The sequence below is a fragment of the Ambystoma mexicanum genome, chromosome 9, assembly GCF_040938575.1.
Source record: "Ambystoma mexicanum isolate Mex_15411 chromosome 9, UKY_AmexF1_1, whole genome shotgun sequence".
Taxonomy (NCBI): Eukaryota; Metazoa; Chordata; class Amphibia; order Caudata; family Ambystomatidae; genus Ambystoma; species Ambystoma mexicanum.
In genome coordinates, this window is record NC_090931.1 from 92,289,129 (window position 1) to 92,309,006 (window position 19,878).

At 44.9% G+C, this 19,878-nt stretch overlaps 1 non-coding gene across 1 annotated transcript; it reads left to right on the forward strand.

Moving 5' to 3' along the window:
• Nucleotides 1-1,016: 1,016 nt before the first annotated feature.
• Nucleotides 1,017-1,177, forward strand: LOC138490635 (U1 spliceosomal RNA). Its single transcript, XR_011275570.1, has one exon. It is a non-coding gene; the product is annotated as a U1 spliceosomal RNA (small nuclear RNA).
• Nucleotides 1,178-19,878: the final 18,701 nt, after the last annotated feature.

The following is a 19,878-nucleotide window of genomic DNA, read 5'->3' on the forward strand; positions in this document are numbered from 1 at the left end:
GCGGAAAGCTGCCGATACCGCCATGGGGGTTGGCGGATTTACCGCCCCATTCCGACCTTGGCGGGGCGGTAAATCCCCATTCCCCATTTTACCCTTCCCCATTCCCATTTTTGCCCCATAGGGTATAATGGGAGTGGGGAAGGCGTTAATTACGCCACCGTAAAATACGGTGGCGTAATTAACAACAAGGTCCCGTAGCGCCATGGATTTCTCCGCCCGGAAAAACCAGGCGGAAACCGCTCCATGGCGCTACGGGAACTCGTAGTAGGGCGGAAGGGTCCGCCGCGAATACCGCTGGCGTAAACCCACTCCGCCAGGGTCGTAATGAGGGCCACTGTATTTTGAGGAATTGAAGAGCAAAGTCAAGAGCTACGACTTCACCAGAATGAGGAGATTTGAATGAATCAGTGGCTACACACCATACGAGAAAGACAGACACATTTTTGGGAATTTTTGGCAGTCACCAGTGAACCTTTTACATGTATTAATGGTAACAAAAACACTGTTCAACTTTGTGGACAATGGCCACCATTGTTGTCCTCAAGTCCACTATTGGCGCATCAGCCTTCCAGATTTTAAAGGTAATTCAAATATTCTATAAACAACTTTAGTCAATTTCTCATTTAAGGCCAGGCCTTCCATTTATGTGCACGTGTCTTTGATTCTAGTCAAAACCACTGATTTGTTTTCTTTTTCTTATTATTTGAAGTTACAGAATATCTCAAATCAAGTGTTAGAGGGATTTCTCCTATTGTACCTGTGCATTGGTGACACACAGTAAAGCATAAGCTTGGATTGGAAGAGCTGCATCTGTCAAATAAAATGTCGTTTGCCTAATTTGAAACTGTATAGACCTCACATGTTCATTGTAAAATCTCGACAGGTTCATTTAAACTTTATGCTCAGAGCTTCCGGACGGTTGGGGGATTTGGGGCTGGGTCAGGGCCTGCCTTCTCACCCTCGCTTAGCGGGGCTTCCCAGAACTGACCCAACCCCTGCCCTCTGGCTCGCAACTCATGCTTAGCTGGCAGGGGAGAATCTGATCTCAAGGGCAGATCTCCCAGGGTGAGGCTTACCCATTGCACATCGGATTTGCTGACCCCTGCTATGTTCCAAATGCGCGGTACACAACTGCATTATTTCTGGTAGTGGGGGACTGCGTTTGCGCTCTCCCCCTGATTTATTGGTGAAAGAAAAGGTAAAGTGTGCACTCGGCCTGCTAGGTTGCATACTTTTAGATTGTGCTCACATTGCGTTTCTTCAATTAGGTTCACCTTTGGGTGATCGCTTTTCCACATTTTATCTGTTGAATTGAATTATGCTTCTTTCATCACCACAGAAGTAATGTGTATTACAGAGATAAGCTTCCATGTGTATTGGGCACACTGCACATGCTCAGGCAGCATCAATCATGCTTTGTACAGGACAATGCTGGCCTAAATTGGGAACAGCCAGCATAGACATGTTGCTACAGGAGCATATTTTCGGTACAACCAGCATGACAATGTGTTACATCAGTGACAGTGCTGTCTTACACTGTGGACACATTGATCATTAAAATGTGTTGTGTTGTAAAATGTTCTTTTCTGCTGTTGGTGACATGGAATTTTCATGTTCCCCTTTAGAACTGATTGTAAACTTATAGCTTTTTGGTAACCTTTTTTGTTGTAAAATGCAGCATTTCAACCCCATATTTGAAAAGAAATTCTTGGGGGGGGACCCCCCAAACCCTCCCTAGAACCTTGTATCTCCCTCGCTATGCTTGGTCGCCCCCACTATTTCAGAAAAATATTAACACATAGACACTTAAAGAAATCACAAGCAACTAACCTTTGATCACTGCCCATGACACCAAAAGCTATCTTTGGGACTGCATGGCTATCACTGCCTGTGATGCTTTTGTGTCAAAGGTCACACAATATCGCTTTTTAATATACTGCTTTGGGTGAGGTTGTTGACTTTTGGCTCGCCGGCCCACTGGGTGACAAAAAGTTAATGCTTCGGCCCCACATTCAAAAAGGTTGGACAAGCCTGATTTAAAGGGTACACAACATGGGGTGTGAACAAACACTCCCCCAGTGGATTCAGCTCACTTTGATGTGGATTTTTGGGTAGGAGTGGGGCACTGAGGAGAAATCCACCCCAGGCATTTCCCCGCTCTTTGCAGGGAATGTGCATGAGTCTCTGCTCGCATCTCATTCTGCAGTGGGCAGAGAGCCATGGGGCGCTACAGATTATGCATGTCTGAAAGGCCAGTTGAGTCCATAGGGCAGCCACCATGTTTTTAGCTGAGAGTGACCATTACCAATCACCATCATGGCTGCAGGCACGAATAGTGGTGATCCAGGTTCATTCCCCACATGATGTGGTGTAAAGCCTCAGAAACGCAGAGAGCACCTGATATCTCATCATGCAGTGAATGAGAAAAATCACTCCTGTGAGGCTTAACCAACCAACCAACAACCAAACAAACTCCGTCGGATTGCAATTGGTTTTAAAGATTGTGTACATCTGAACTTCGGGTCAATTTTCAGTGCACATATAACAAAATATTTCCTAATAATCTGATTCAAAAACAACAATTTGTGTCTTACTCATTTAACTGTAAGTGGTAATTAATGTCCACTTTTTTCGATTGATTTTCACAGCATTCATAGTGCTAATAGTAACTTTTTAGACACTTCTGGAGTCTGTCTATTCATTCTCCAATCTTTTCGTTTGTATTCAAAAGAATTGTGTTAATTCATTCTATTGTAACCCTGACATACAATCATTGTCTAGTCATCTTCATTTTGCTCTCAACTAATAATCGTATGCCTCATTTATGTAAGGCTTCCTCAATTATCAAAGACATGGATACAAAGAATAAACAATGAATATATAAAACACCCAACAATGACTGCTTGTCCTGCACATGCATTTGTTAAAATAACATATAAAGAGGCACATAGACAATCTATGTATGACTGATGAACGAGTGCATACATAAGTTGGACTAAAAATACCTCTTTCGTCCTAGACTTTTATATACAACACATATGCAGACACAAAATGCATAGAGTCATTTGAACTGTTCACATGTGCAAAGTGTTCCTAACATCGACAGCTGCCTAAAATGATCAGCTGTGTGTGAAACGCTTATGATTTTATGATTTTGGTTTGTCATTCATCCGGGTTTCTTAACTTATTCATATGGCGCAAAGTGTCCTGATTGTGGTAGTTCATTCCTAAAACAGTCACTCGACCAATTTTGTAGTGCAGGCAAATCAACTCATCAAGACACAGTGACGTAATCAACACCTGCAGTTGGCTTTTGGGGTGATGCATGTTACCTCTGGCACTGTCATCTTCAGCTCTCCAGATGTTTTGGGCTACAACTCCCATGATCCCTCACCATCGGCAATGCTGGTTTGAGCTGATGGGAGTTGCAGTCCAAAACATCTCGAGAGCCAAGTGCTGTAGACCCATGGTGTATGTTCTTAACTTGTGGACACACATTTATATGCACTCTTCTTTTGCTGTTTTCGAACCTCTGTATTTCTGAAGTCTTTAATTTTGCAATCAATCCTTTCACTGCATGCCCTGAAACATGCAGTTCCTCAAGACCTGCAAGACTTTGCTCCTGGTGGTGGCACTTCAAATGCTTTGTGGTACGCATCCTCGTCCCCAAAGACATGGAAAAGGCTGTTTTTTTAAAATATAAACACGGAGACAGTAGTCAAAGTGGCGGGATCAGTTGGGAGCGCTGCTCCTCTAACTTTTTAAATTAAGTTGAACTGTTCTTAAACTTTCATTTTAAAAAGAAACCATTTGGTTTAGTTTTAAAATAAAAGTGTAGGAAGAAGTTGAAACGTGCACTTAATGTTCCTTTAAACAGCAGGTGCGTGTGTATGGGGGTTTGTATTGTGCGAGGGAGGGGGCATGGTGATGGGGGTTGTGAGGAGAGTCTTTTCGTATACTTCGACCACTGCACTGCGGTCTGCCTCCTTAAAAACCTAACAAAAGTTTGGGTTATTTTGCAGGTTGGCACTAACCAGGCCTTTGAAGTACCAAAAGCCATAGCTGGACTTCACAGGCCCCAGATCGTTCCCCAAGTCTCTTTCTTTGATGTCTTACATTTTATTACTGGGCTGAGCAGGGGCAGACGTGTGTGAATTTGAGAGTGATAATGGCCCCTTTCCCTGACACGTCACAGCTCACTGTCAGAAAAATACATTGAAAGAAACAAATAGGTGATATCCCCATCTGGCACTACATATTAACAACAAACAATTGCTTAGAGGTAACATGCAAAACATGCCTAATTGTTGACAATATTTTGTTAAAAATGTTATGATCCAAGCTCCTATTCATGTCTATCCCTTTCGAGTGAATGCTGTGAAGCTGATAACCTTTTGGAGGCAGAAATGAGGTGTGTCCTGACGGGATGTTAGGATTATGCAATACATATGTTGCACTCTTCACCAAAGGAACTCATTCTCTGTACTCTCCACAATAAATGCCTGCATCACATAAGCCTGAAACAGTGTAATGCATGCACACTTGCACATTTTATTCAGAAGATGCTTGTGTGAAACAATTCTGTGATGTAAAGACAAGTAGGTCAACACACACAGATGTCTAGTTTCTTGTGCAGGCTAGAAAATGTCAAGCATTAGGGTGTTGTAATTGATTATGGACACCTTGATTCCGGGAATAAGAGGTGTTCCTAATGAATGTTGAAAACAAGGATAGGGGGTTGCTTTATAAAAATTGGGAAAAACATGGGTGCAACTTTATACTGAGAGTGCTAGCACCGGGACTTTGCTCCTTCATTCATGTTCGCGCCACTTTTCTTTGTCTGTGCCCAGTCCCTGTCTTCCTTTGCTGATGTGCTGCTTGGTTTCATGCCATTTCAATGCCAGTAATTACTTCGAAGTAAATTACTTCCTTTTTAAAAAGAAATGTGGGGCCCCCACTGACCCTCCTTCCCCTTCACTACTGCCCCTACGCGGAGCTCCTCCTACTGCTTTTTTACTGCTTAACCCACAACCCCTTATATTTTTCTAAGGAATTACTTCGAAGTCAATTACTTCAAGGTAATTACTGCTGTTGGCACCAACCACGGATACCATGCTGCTTTCTAATATAAACGTCCAGAATCACTTATTTTTATAATGAGCGCTATACAAGAAATTCACACTCATTTCAAGACTGACCAATAATTGCATTAAAAGAATAAACAGAACACACAAGAAAGACATAGTGGCATTTTAATAACCATTGAAATGTTATTGAATAATACAGTTTAAAAAACACATTCTATTGCCATCTATGAGGGTGTGTTAGGTAATACTGAGACCCATCGTGAAACACAAGCATATACAACACAATTATCTAGGGTTCATAGAGACAATGGGGGTCCTTACATGTTCCCCAGTTGAGAAAAAATGCACTGGCATTTTTTCCAGACTGGGGAAACACACATTGTCCAGTGGGGGCACTGACTTACCACCAGGCTGGACCTGCCAGTAAATCAGGGCCTCGTCGGTAAATAAATGCCGGAATTACCAGCACTAGTGCGACCAGTGCCAGTCATTCCAGCAATCTGCTCCATGGAGTACCATCGGACTACCTGGAATGGGGGTTTACTGCCCTTTTCCCCTGCTTGCAAAATTGTAACGCTCACCTGATTCCCGTAGAGGCGCCGGTCTTGACTGGGCGTATACCGTATCTTCAAAGGTGATGTGTAACACACGGCTGGCTCTTTGGGCTGGACCTATGTGCACTGTATGTCTGACTCGAAGGGTAAGATGTCTGCAGATAGAAAATATGGGATTAAGGAACTGGGTTATTGAATGTCTCTCTCTTCTTCCCTTTCTCTTCTCCTGTAGAACCCCAAAGGTTAACGCTCTCACCTTAGGTAAGTGAAAGCCGTGCTCTCCATCTGCCTCGGGGCAGGGTGCTGTAACCAGTTTCTTCACTGGATAAGGGGAGCAGGCCTCTTGACTTCAGAGGACTGCTGTCCGTCGTTTACTGCACGAACGGTAAGTTTCGAGTAATTCTAATGTCTTTAAAGTCTTTAGTAATGATGTTTCTTGTTTTGCAGGGTTCCGGCGATGGCGGATGACGGGCTGAAGTGAGTTGAAGATGGAGCCCGTGTGATGAATAGAAGCGCCTGGAAGCACGTAAGTAAGCGCTTGTTGCCTGCTTCACGATGCGCTCTAACTGTCTTTTTATTTTGCAGGTACAAGTTCGGAGCGGCTGCAGGGTGCCGGAATACCCACTGGGTTAGATGTGGAAAGGAGTAATGGCACGTGAGTATTAAAGTTCCCCAATGTCTTTAAACGCACCTTGTTTTGTCTTTCAGATGCGGGATGCAGCGCCGAAGACCTCCGGAGCGCACAAAGAGTAGGTAAGCCTTTGTCTTTCAGATGCCGGAATGCAGCGCGAGGCGTTGGTGACAGCCGATGGACCAGGTAAGTGAAGAGCTGTCACTGAAGACCGTAATGCTAACCTGTTCTTTCTTGTCTTTATAGGTGTTGCTGAAGACTGGATTCAGGATGGTAAGCCTTTTTCCTTAGGCCCAGGATCAGATGCAGAAGACACGATGAGCGTTCTGCTGCAGAGGATGCAGAATAACGCAAAGCAAGATTCATCCATCGGGTGTGGTTTAAATAGCCTCCTGTAGTGCTTAGGTGTCTCCTTCCACAGCCACGCCTAGGTAAGAAAAGAGTTCCTGCTTTCCAGAAGAGTTCCAGTGTTCTGAATCTAGGGAGTGGCTCCTGCCCCACCCAACAGGAAAAGTAGTTCCAAACAGAAGAGGATCAGAGGCTCAACTGGCAGGCAAGTAAGCAGAATGTTTTGCTGCAGGTAAGTCCACCCAAGCATTATGAGCCCGGCGCTTCCAGCGCTGGGACTGGGCATATTTATGAGCCTGGTGCCACCGGTGCCAGGACTGGGTCCAAAAGGTCCCAATTGGGACTGGTTGGCACTCGGAACCTGGGTTATGGATCTGCTTCCAAGGGAGTTGGGAAAACCCTGACCTTTTGGAAGCAGAGATCATGACAGTACCCCCCCTCAAGGCCCCTCCCAAACCGGGCTTCTGCGGGGGTTTTGGCTTGTCAGGAAATGTTCGGTGAAATCTTTTGATTAGGCGAGGAGCGTGGACATATTCAGCAGGTTCCCAGGATCTCTCTTGGGGGCCGTAGCCTTTGCAGTCAATTAGGTAAAATAGTTTAGATTTGGAGATCTTGGAGTCCAGAATGCTTTTGACTTCAAACTCGAGTTCTCCATCAACTAGGATAGGTTTTGGAGATTTAGTTAGTCGGGTTTGAGGTTGCACGGGTTTTAATAGAGAGACGTGGAAGACCGGATGTATCTTCATGTGCGGGGGCAAGTCCAACTTGACCGCTACTGGGTTTACTATGGTAGTGATGGAATAGGGACCAAGGTATCTTGGGTTGAATGTGCGTGGCCCTTTTAGAGGTAGATATTTGGTGGATACCCAGACTTCATCCCCTACTTGATATTGAGGGGCTTCCTTCCGATGTTGATCTGCTCCTTTCTTGTATTGTTCTTTAGCCCTTTGAAGGTGAGAAACAGCTTCCTTAAAGGCTTGGGTGATTGTAGAATGCAGGTAGTCTACTGCTGGTGTTTCAAGATCTTGGAGGGGATCCAACTCCGAGGTTCGAGGGTGACTGCCGTACAAAAGAAAAACGGGGTTTTCCCAGTTCCCGAATGGACAGAGTTATTGTAGGCATATTCGGCTATCCAAAGGATGTCTTTCCAAGTTTTTTCAGTTTGTTGCAGCATGCAGCGTAAATACTGTTCCAGAGTTTGATTGGTCCTCTCGGTTTGTCCGTCGGTCTGAGGGTGGTGACTGGTCGATAGTCTCACATCAATTTGAGCCGACCGACAGCAACTTCGCCAAAAATGAGAAATAAATTGACTACCTCGATCCGAAGTTAGAACCGAAGGAAAACCGTGCAGTCAGACGATGTTTTCGAGAAATTCTCGGGCCAGAGTTGCTGCTGTTGGCAAGCCTTTGAGCGGAATGAAATGCGCCATCTTGGAGAATAAGTCCACGATTACTAGAATCGTATTGTATCCGGAGCATGGAGGTAGATCGGTGATGAAGTCCATAGAAAGCGTATGCCAAGGGCGAGGTGGGATGTCAATAGGGCGTAAGAGGCCTGCTGGTCTTTCCTTTTGACTGTTGTTTTGGGCGCATACTCCACAGGACATTATAAAGTCTCTGATATCTTTTTTCCAAGACGGCCACCAGAAGTAGCGCTTGATCTTTTCTGAGGTCTTGGCCATACCGGGATGTCCTTCCATTAAAGAATCGTGATAACAAGAGATTACTTATTTCTGTAAATCTGTGCTGGGTAGGTATAATCGTTCTTGGAAATACAATAAGTTGTCCTTTACTGCAAAGTCCTTTCCCTGCAGATGCCAATTCTGTATGTCTGCTGGAGTTACAAGTTGCCTGGCTTTATCCTTAACTTCCTCTATGGATTCTGTGGCGATTACACCCAGAATTCTTTGTTCGGGAATGATTGGTACAGGTTTAGGGTTGATCAAGTGTTCTTCCACTCCCATCCGAGAAAGGGCATCAGCTTTACCGTTCTTTGTACCAGGTCGATAGGTAATTATGAAGTCAAACTCGGCAAAGAATAATGCCCAACGGAGTTGTCTAGAGGATTGGGCTTTTGCGGTTTTCAAATATTGCAGGTTTCGGTGATCCGTAATCACAGTAACGGTGTGTCGGGCCCCCAGCAGATAATGCCGCCAAGCCTTAAAGGCAGACTTGATAGCCAGAAGTTCCTTGTCAGTAATCGTGTAATTGATTTCAGGAGGCGAGAATTTGCGGGACCAAAATGCCACGGGATGCAACTGATTGGTTACCGGGTCCTTTTGTGATAGAACTGCCCCCATGGCAAGGCTTGAAGCATCAGTTTCCACGATGTAGGGGAGTTCGGGGCGAGGGTGTTTTAAGATTGGTGCAGAGATAAATTTAGTCTTCAAATCCTGGAAAGCTTGTTCCGCCTCGGTAGACCATTCAAAACGTTTGTTTTTCTTTAACAAGGCAGTGATGGGCTGGACTATTCGAGAGAATTCGGGGATAAACCTGCGGTAAAAGTTAGCGAAGCCTAACATGCTTTGCACACCTTTTACGGAGGATGGTGATGGCCATTTCAGAACTGCATCGACCTTCTTTGAATCCATACGCACTCCGCCAGGTGATAATATGAATCCCAAGAATTCAACTTCAGTCACGTTGAAAACACATTTTTCCAACTTAGCGAAAAGTTTGTGTTGACGCAATCTTTCGAGGACCATTTTCACGTGTTTCCGATGTTCAGATTCCGATGAAGAATAAACGAGGATGTCGTCAATGTAAACAACAACACACACATCTATGAGCTCTCTGAGGACATCGTTCATAAAATATTGAAAGGCGGCCGGGGCTTTGCAAAGTCCGAAGGGCATGACCTGATATTCAAATAGCCCATACTTGGTGCGGAAGGCCGTCTTCCATTCATCGCCCTCTTTTACTCGTACCAAGTGGTAAGCTCCTCTAAGATCCAGCTTTGTATATATGCATGCTTTTCTGACTTGGTCCAGGAGTTCAGGGATCAAAGGTAACAGATATCTATTCTTAACGGTGATCTGGTTCAGGGACCGATAATCTATACAAGTTCTAAGGTCTCCTTCCTTTTTTGGAACGAAGAACAAAGCTGAAGAAGCAGGGGACTTGGAAGGACGAATAAACCCATTTGCCAGGTATTGATCCAGGTATTGTCGAAGGTGAAGGTTCTCAGGCTCGGTGAGGGCATAAATTCTACTACAAGGAGGAGTAGATCCAGGTATCAGGTCTATCTGGCAGTCATAAGACCTATGAGGAGGTAGAGAGTTAGCCTGATCCTTCCGGAAAACATCTTGGTATTCTAGGTATTCGGGAGGTAACTGGGGAGTCTCTGAAGAAATTGCTGCCAGTGCAACACCAGGTGGAGGGTGACAAGTAGAGACACATTCTGGAAACTGGACCGTTCTTGCTCGCCAATCGATCAGAGGATTGTGTTTCTCTAACCAAGGTATTCCTAGAATAATCTGAAACTGAGGGGCCTTGATCACATTGAACACGATCTTCTCATGGTGTCCATCTTGACTTACTAGCGTCACCTCTTGAGTGGTATGCGTTACTGGCCCGGAGGCTATCTCCGTACCATCCACCATAGTAATGACGTCCTTTACAGCCTTGGGACAAAGAGTTAGATTCATCCTCAAAACCATTTCATGATCCACATAATTGCCGATGGCACCGCTGTCGACGTAAGCTTCAATTGCATGTAATCGATCCGGATTTTCAGGGCTAATAAGGACCATAGGTATCACGAAATGCGAGGTCACGGAACTGGTTTTCACGCTCGGCAAGAGGACCTCTATTCTTTTCGGGCGAGGTCGTTTCCCTGCTCAGAGTTTGTAACTTTGGTAACTGCAGCTCCTACTGCCTTCTTGGCAGGTTTCACCGGACAGTCTCGTAGAAAGTGCCCTGAGTTTCCGCAATAGAGGCATAATTGCAACTGTTTTCTCCTTTCCCGCTCCTTTTGTGTTAGAGGACCTTTCAGACCCCCTATTTGCATGGGTTCCCCGGAGTCTACTCCTTTGGAAGGAGTTGGCGGTTTGGAAAATACTCGAGCATCAAACTTGGAACGATCGGCCTTCCTGTTCTGCAGTCTGTGATCTATTTGAACGACTAAGTCTATATAGTCCGAACAATCTTGTGGGGGATTCACTACTTGGGCTAACACATCTTTGAGCTCTCCACGTAGACCTCTATAAAACAGCGTAATCCTTTTGTCCTCAGGCCATTGAGTTTCCACTAACAGTCTGTTGAAAGACGCAATATAAGCCAAAAGGTCTTGATTACCTTGTCGCAACGAAAGAAGCTCATTGTCCAAGGCCTGCCCCTGTGAATGTCTTGCGAACAGTTTTTCCATACTGAGCTGAAAAGCTTGAAAATCATGGAGGACCGGATCATCTTGATTTACTAGAGCGATCGACCAGTCTGCCGCATTGCCACTAAGGTACGAAAGCACGAAAGCTACTTTAGCTTGATCAGTTGGAAAGGCTGCTGGCCGGCATAAGAAATGCAACCGGCACTGATTGATAAATACTGCAAACCTCTTTGGGTCACCAGAAAATCGTTCGGGCGGAGCCAGAGGTACATTCCCAGGTAGGTTGATCTGCACTGGATTCATAGAGGATGTAGAAGGAAGATTTCCCCCAGATGCGGGTAACGGGGTCTGTCCGGCTTGTGACTGTAGCAATTGTCTAGCGAGATCATCTGTTCGCTCCTTGGAAATAATCAGTTCCCTTCTTAGAGCGTTCGTTTCCTGACGGGCTGCATGCACTTCTGCCCTTAGTTCCCCAAGTAACTGGGCTAGCTGGTCGGTATCCGAGGTTTCCATAGCGCCTGGACGGGAGTTTTGTGGTAGGCTTTGCGTTCTGTAACGCTCACCTGATTCCCGTAGAGGCGCCGGTCTTGACTGGGCGTATACCGTATCTTCAAAGGTGATGTGTAACACACGGCTGGCTCTTTGGGCTGGACCTCTGTGCACTGTATGTCTGACTTGAAGGGTAAGATGTCTGCAGATAGAAAATATGGGATTAAGGAACTGGGTTATTGAATGTCTCTCTCTTCTTCCCTTTCTCTTCTCCTGTAGAACCCCAAAGGTTAACGCTCCCACCTTAGGTAAGTGAACGCCGTGCTCTCCATCTGCCTCGGGGCAGGGTGCTGTAACCAGTTTCTTCACTGGATAAGGGGAGCAGGCCTCTTGACTTCAGAGGACTGCTGTCCGTCGTTTACTGCACGAACGGTAAGTTTCGAGTAATTCTTATGTCTTTAAAGTCTTTAGTAATGATGTTTCTTGTTTTGCAGGGTTCCGGCGATGGCGGATGACGGGCTGAAGTGAGTTGAAGATGGAGCCCGTGTGATGAATAGAAGCGCCTGGAAGCACGTAAGTAAGCGCTTGTTGCCTGCTTCACGATGCGCTCTAACTGTCTTTTTATTTTGCAGGTACAAGTTCGGAGCGGCTGCAGGGTGCCGGAATACCCACTGGGTTAGATGTGGAAAGGAGTAATGGCACGTGAGTATTAAAGTTCCCCAATGTCTTTAAACGCACCTTGTTTTGTCTTTCAGATGCGGGATGCAGCGCCGAAGGCCTCCGGAGCGTGCGAAGAGTTGGTAAGCTTTTGTCTTTCAGATGCCGGAATGCAGTGTGAAGACCTCCGGAGCGCACGAAGAGTAGGTAAGCCTTTGTCTTTCAGATGCCGGAATGCAGCGCGAGGCGTTGGTGACAGCCGATGGACCAGGTAAGTGAAGAGCTGTCACTGAAGACCGTAATGCTAACCTGTTCTTTCTTGTCTTTATAGGTGTTGCTGAAGACTGGATTCAGGATGGTAAGCCTTTTTCCTTAGGCCCAGGATCAGATGCAGAAGACACGATGAGCGTTCTGCTGCAGAGGATGCAGAATAACGCAAAGCAAGATTCATCCATCGGGTGTGGTTTAAATAGCCTTCTGTAGTGCTTAGGTGTCTCCTTCCACAGCCACGCCTAGGTAAGAAAAGAGTTCCTGCTTTCCAGAAGAGTTCCAGTGTTCTGAATCTAGGGAGTGGCTCCTGCCCCACCCAACAGGAAAAGTAGTTCCAAACAGAAGAGGATCAGAGGCTCAACTGGCAGGCAAGTAAGCAGCATGATCTGCTGCAGGTAAGTCCACCCAAGCATTATGAGCCCGGCGCTTCCAGCGCTGGGACTGGGCATATTTATGAGCCTGGTGCCACTGGCGCCAGGACTGGGTCCAAAAGGTCCCAATTGGGACTGGTTGGCACTCGGAACCTGGGTTATGGATCTGCTTCCAAGGGAGTTGGGAAAACCCTGACCTTTTGGAAGCAGAGATCATGACAAAAATCCGATAATACTGGGATGTCAAGTGGCGGAAACCTTGGTAGCAGTTTGCTAGTATCCTGCTGAAATTTCCAGACTTGTTCCATTGGCTTTCCAGAGGCTTCTACGGAGAGTCACCAAGGACAGGGTGATCAACCCAAAGCGACCCTTTCCATATGAATGGCAATTATGTTATCATAGAAGATTCATAGCGTTGTACATTCTGTCTGATATTTACACATCTTTGCAAACGCTACATAGCTCCATCCCACCACCTCTAACATCTATGCACATGCTACTGACTCCCTCTGGACAAGAAAGATGCTGTGCACGACGGGTTTCAGGGCAATGGACCTCATTACAAGTTTGCTGGTCCGGCAACAACGATGCCAGTAAGCCACCAGCACCATTGTTACAAGACCGGCAAACTACGAGTCTGTGAGCGGGTGCCTGTCAGCCCGCCAGTTCTGACCAGGCGGGCGGAACGGCACCCGCTCGCAGACCTTGACAGAGGCACCGGCATCATTCATGAATGGTGCCGGTGCATCCCTCCTCCCCATTCCCATTGAGTCCAATGGGAATGGGGACTCAATGGGACTCAATGTGAATGGGGAGTAATATTATCCGGCGCCTGGGAATGGGCAATTAAAGGGTATGCCGGGGCTGTAGTGCCCCGGTAATTGCATATTCCTGGGCGCCGGCAAAAAAATGCCTCTGGCGGCAGCCGCTACTGCCAGAGTTATAATGAGGCCCAATGTGACTATGAAACACTGCCCACTCAGTCCATACTGATATCCATACATCCCTGGGCATTGCACATTGTGGCCCAGGATCTCTCTGCAATCCCTGTAGAACAACTTCATTCGTTATCATTCTCATGGGAATTGGCACTGAAAACAAAACAATCAAATCCCCCATCATTTTCTATTTTGCAAAAATGATTATCATTTCCATGATTGGAATGTTAGGATCGTGTTAACAACATTCCACACTTTTCCTGACACACCACATTGCCGAATTACATTTTCCAGATATGTTACCACTTGTCTTGCTGCAAAATTATAGTTCGGGGTGCATTGGGCTTTTGAAGTAAAGAACATGGTAAAATCAGCAAAAAATGATTCTGGAATCGTCATATATCTTTTTAATTATTTCTTTCTTCAACTCTATGCTTTCCTTGAATTTAAAGAATTGTTTGAAAACGTTTTATCACTACTCCCATTTCAACATTCCTTCTAAATAAGAATGTAGAGTTATTGAAATGTATGGCAAGTTGTTTTTAAAAAGCTGTATAAGTAAAAGTGAAAGAGGGAGTGTAATTTGTCTTGTAAAAACTTTTATTCGAAACACACTACTTTATGAAAAAATCAATTACTATCCAGCAGATCTGGTGCATTGTGTGTCTACATGTATTTTAAGGAGGGAGTGTGCAGAAGGAATACTTTGTGAGCACATATGCAATGATTTACTTCAGGTTCTTTGTTCAGTGTTAGGACTGTCTCTTGGCGTATTGCCAAGTGTAATGCAATGTCACATCCAATTATGTCATCATGGGGTCAAAGTGCAAAGGCTATTACTTCCTCTACACCTAGCCCTTGGGTGAGCACAGTTGTTTCTGACTTAGAGATGTGGGAGGGTCACAATTAATGTTTGGGAATCATCTACTCTGCACACTCATTCATTGCTGAACAGTAACTAAGACTTTCAAGGTGTTGCAGACTTAATATTCTGTGCTGGCAACTACACTGTTCATTTCTTGGGTGAGACAATTCACCCTAAACCTTGTTAATCTGTAAAGTTAGTGTTAAACGGATCAGCTCTAAGCAAATTATTAAACACCTGTATGTCAAATCCTACACTATCAAGGGTCTCCCTCGAACGCTGTTTAATATAACTGAAGTAGGAGAACCTATGTTGGCCATTTATGATATATGTACTGCCCATGATCACCAACATTACCAAATGCCCCACATCCTTTAATAAGGCAACACACTTCTTCAGGTTATCAACAAGGTTCTCCTCATCCCTCGAGCAAGATTCCAAAAGAAATAAAGGATCATTGGGTCAAATGCATTGCTCTTGTTGAAGTCAAATTTCAGACACTGCTTGAAAGATGCACTAAGGTTTCCTTCTTTGTGTAATGGGACAGATGAATATGCAAGTATTTGCTACTGCCTCTACTAAATTACCAATTCCTGTCCCTACTCCTCACCATTAATATACAGGAGAAAGACAAAGGGCCTCATTACGACCCAGGCGGTAAGTTACCGCCTGGGCCGTGACTTTACCACCATGGCGTAAACTACGTTTACGCCATGGTGGTTGGCGGACTTACCGCCCCATTCCGACCTTGGCGGGGCGGTAAGTCCCCAATCCCCATTTACCCTTCCCCATTCCCATTTTTGCCCCATAGGGCATAATGGGAGTGGGGAAGGCGTTAATTCCGCCACCGTAAATTACGGTGGCGTAATTAACTCCATGGTCCCTTAGCGCCATGGATTTTAACACCTGGTGTTAAAAGCTCCATGGCGCTAAGGGACCTCGTACTCAGGCGGTAAGGGTCGGCGCTGTTTACGCTGCCGTAAACCCCTTACCGCCTGGGTCGTAATGAGGCCCAATGCCAGCTGAGGCAGCCCAAGTGCCCCAGGAGTCTAGGGGTGAGAAACGAGACCAACTAAGACAGATTCCAAGAAACAATACTTTAGACAATCAATGTGCACACCTCTGCCATAAACATTGAGTTAGGTTGTGCGACACTAGTAGGTATTACAGTTAGGTAATAGCAAGCACAAGTAGTGTGCTGTATATAGCGTTAAAGGGAGGACAATTCCAGAATCCCAAGAGAAGGACTCACTACACTGATAAGACAGATGGACTTATAGGCAGGTAAGATTCTGCATGCATTGGCAGCATCGTATGGCAGATGCACAAGGTGAATGTAACATGAAAAGACACAAATATAGGTCACCAACATGGAGGGGAGAATCACAGTAGTACAGCCATTTTCCCAGCACCGAGGGTGTAGCAGGCCTAGGATTTATCATGGCCTCAGAAAAGATGCAGAATTTATAAAAAGACATTTATTTTAGAAATTTTGAATCTGCCCAGACACTAGTTTGTAGCAAGCGCCAAAGTCAGATGCACAGAAGGGAGTAGTGGATGGTCAGAACCCAGGGACAAGATAACAGTTCCCAGGACGAGAAGCAGTAGACTCCCAAGCTAATTAAGGATCAATAAGAGCAGAAACATCCATTGATGTCCAGATGCACGAGATCAGTATGCCAAAAGACTCTACCGCAGATAGATGAAGGGTGTCTCAAGTGGTCACAAAGAGTACAACTTGCATGTTAGAATTAGCTAATAAGATCAGTATATAGGAAGACATTCATTTTCAAACCGGGTCCCTGAACACGTGATCAAGACATGAAAAACAAAAGCTATTCATTATAAGCCAAGTACAGATAAGACACCTGCTGAACGCCCTACCATACACACAGACATGAGAAGATACACAAGGCCAAATACAAATGAACAGATAGGCCACATTGCCTGGGAATGGTGGTGAGTACCTTTAATTGGAATTAGTGCAAATCATGGACTTCTCTCTCCCCCTACCCTATGTCTCTCTCATATTTTGAACTCTCGTTAAAATATCCACGGTCGGTGACTAAATTGCCACCCAATAAAAATCCCTCTTGCCACACCGCCTATGAGGAATAATGCGAGCAAATTTGTGGCCTATGTAATGATGTAGTGAAACTATTATCATTGATGGGTTGGGCTCAAGAGGAGCCATCATAGATGGCTCCTCTTTATATATCATTATATATCTTAATAAATTAACCACTTATATGTTTTGTTACTGATATTGTATGTTGACTCATTGCTTACATATTGTTAGTACAAAATCTACTTACATTCATTGTAATGAGGAGACTGCTTGTATGATGTCCCGGGCGAGATTCTGTGATTTGAATAAAGCTAGGTGTTGTCGTGCATTTGGAGAACATTAGTGAGTATCGTTTTTATGCTATTGGGTATCTGGGTCCACCTCTATGCTGGTCTGGCCATGTTTCCATGTTAAAGGAGAAGGGATGAAAGTCTTTATGAACAAGAAGAGCAAGAAACACACATTATTTACATTTGCATCTGTGGATGGTTTTTTGAATGTTAATAGGAGGTCATTGCAGATGAAGAGTTCTGATTAGTATTTGTATGTAACTATCTGCCTCAATGTCAGCTCTAAACCTGTGTGTCTTCCGTAAATGACCTGTATCAGAAAGTGGTGTCTTTCACACATAGGACCATGTGCCTGTGTCTGGAGTTTTTATATGCATTGTTAATAAATGGTACAGAATTGAGGGGTGCAGAAATACATGTAGTGCAGTACTGGCAGGCAAGGATCAGGAATTCCTGACAGTGGTGTACCAATGTAAATAGGAAAATGAAGTTGATGGTTGCTTTGATGAAATTGTAAATTATGCCCACTGCCTCTTCTATAATGTTGGTGTGGATCACTGCTAACTGAAATAACTGTCCAGGTTGCTTTATTACAGTTGTGGGTGTTGCTATTCAGCCTGATTCCAAGGGCTCTCAAATTTTGATAGTAATGGGGCCACGGACCAGAAACTGCAGTAAATCACATCAGCCATGTATGATGGTCAAGTGAAAAAGATAGGCTTAGAAGTAGACATCCCTTCTTCTAAGTTGAATACCTGTCATCTAGCCCACAATTAGCTCCTAGCATGATATTGAGTGCCTGGAGACAATGAACATGGCACCGGGGCACTGTATTTGTTAATTTATTTATTTTACATTTGTAAAGCGCCTCAGCCCAGGGCATCAGGGTGCTGTTGCAAACCAGTTATTTGACACATCTTACAACAGTGGAAACAAACCACACCAGTACACACATAAAGGCATAACCACAGAACATGAGATTATGCAGAGGAGAGATGGCCATGATCAGAGGCGTGTAGGTAAGGTAGCTTACACTGTTATGTGAAAAGCCATGTTTTCATGGCTTTCCAGAATGCCCAATATGATTCCTCTGCTCTTAGTTTGGTGGGGAGGGCATTCCAGTGGTTCACTGTTACTCCAGGCAAACTCACTCCTCCTCCTTTAGCTCTTTTTACTCAAGGAGGGACCAAGCTACCAGACAATGAGCAAGAAGGGACCTTACCGGTCTGATAGATTTGGCCCTTTCAATTTTCTGTGCCAAGTATTTTGGGGCTGTGTTACTCAAACATTAGTGGGTGATGGATAGCGTTTTGAAGACAATCCTTGCCCTGATTGGTAGCCAGTGAGCCTTCTTCCTGGCCACTAAAATGTGGTCTCTTTTGGAAATGTTCAGTGCTAACCGGGGAGCATTCTTCTGGGTTATCTGTAATTTTTTGATGTTCTGATTGGATGTCCCGGTGAAGAGGACATTACAGTAATCTAGTCTTGCACCGGTGATGGCTCTCGCAATAGTCAGGCAGCTCTCTGGGATCTGGAATTGTCTAGCTGCATTGATCAGCTTAGTGGAGTAAGCTGCCGAGGATGCCATTGCGCTTACTTGGTTGCTGAGTGAGAGGGAATCATCCAGGTGGATGCCTAGTGTTTGACAGAGCTGAGACAGAGAAGTGGTTTCCATCAATTGAAAAGGAGATGAATCGAGGGGGGGGGGGGATTTGAGTGTGCCAGGTGAGCCAACCAGCAAGATCTCTGTCTTTTCGTCATTCAAACAGAGGTGGTTAGTGGCCATCCAAGCCTGAATTATAGAGTACATTTTGTTGACCAGACAAGAGTCTTCCTTATAAGAACCTGACAGGAGTAAGAGGATTTGGGTGTCATTGGTATAGGAGATGCTGATGTTATACAGGAGGTCAAACAAGGGTAATGGTTTGGTGAACATGTTCTATAGGGAAGGGGAAAAACATGAACCTTGCGGGACACCACATAAAATTGGTGTGAGAAGTTATCTGATGTGGTCAGGTGCTGGCACAGGGTTTTGTTATATACAAGTTGAAGGGGGTCGATAGGTCAAATAATAGGAGAAGTGCTGGTTTGCATTCGTCTCTGAGGGCATCAAGTTGTAATAGGGTGAAAATTATTTGGAGCATCTGGGTAGGGGTTTCTTCAATAGGGCGAGGACCAAAGAATTTATTAGGCTAGCTGGGACTGAGCTGGAGGAAAATGAAGCACTGATGCATTTCATAATGAAAGGAAGTAGCTCATCAGCGCAGTCTTTGATGATAAATGCCTGGCAGATATCCCCTTTGCGTCTAGAAAGTTTGAGCTTTCTGAGAATGTTAGCAATATCTATTTCTGAAACTTCTCTAAATTGGAAGAGGGGGTGCAGCGTGAGTTTTAGTGAAAGAATGTAGGTCGAGTGGGCAGATCACTGCTTGTTTCTGTTCTATTTTTAGTTGTAGTGATAGTATGTTCTCTTGCATGGCGGTCTGACTACTAGAGCACCAGGTCTTGTCTTTGATGATGGTGGTGGGGGAGCTGCTGGGGTTTCTAATTCTCTTAAGATTGTGAATATTTCTCGTGAGTTGGAGATTCATGCGTTGTAGAGTTCCGCTATAGTAGCGCGGAAGTGCTGTTTGTATTTAATAGAAATCTTGTTGAAGGCCTTTTTAAGGCGTTCAGATGAGTCTTTCTTCCATAGGGTTTCCATCTGTCAATTTGCCCTAAAAAAATTGAGGACTGGCTTCAAACAAGGGTTGGAGTGCCCTGTCTGCTTAGCCTTTCTTGGTAAAAGCAGGGCCACTGTGTTAACTGCATTCGCAAGGGTACTTATGTAAAGGTCTACTAGAATTAGAGGGTCAGAGGAGTCTAGCTATGCTGGGCCAAGGGGTAGGAGGAGGGGGATATTGATTCTTTAGAGATTTTCTGTGAACTGCGGGCCAGTGAAGGTGGTAGCGTGGACAGTGGCGGTCTTATTTGTTTCTGAGATGGGA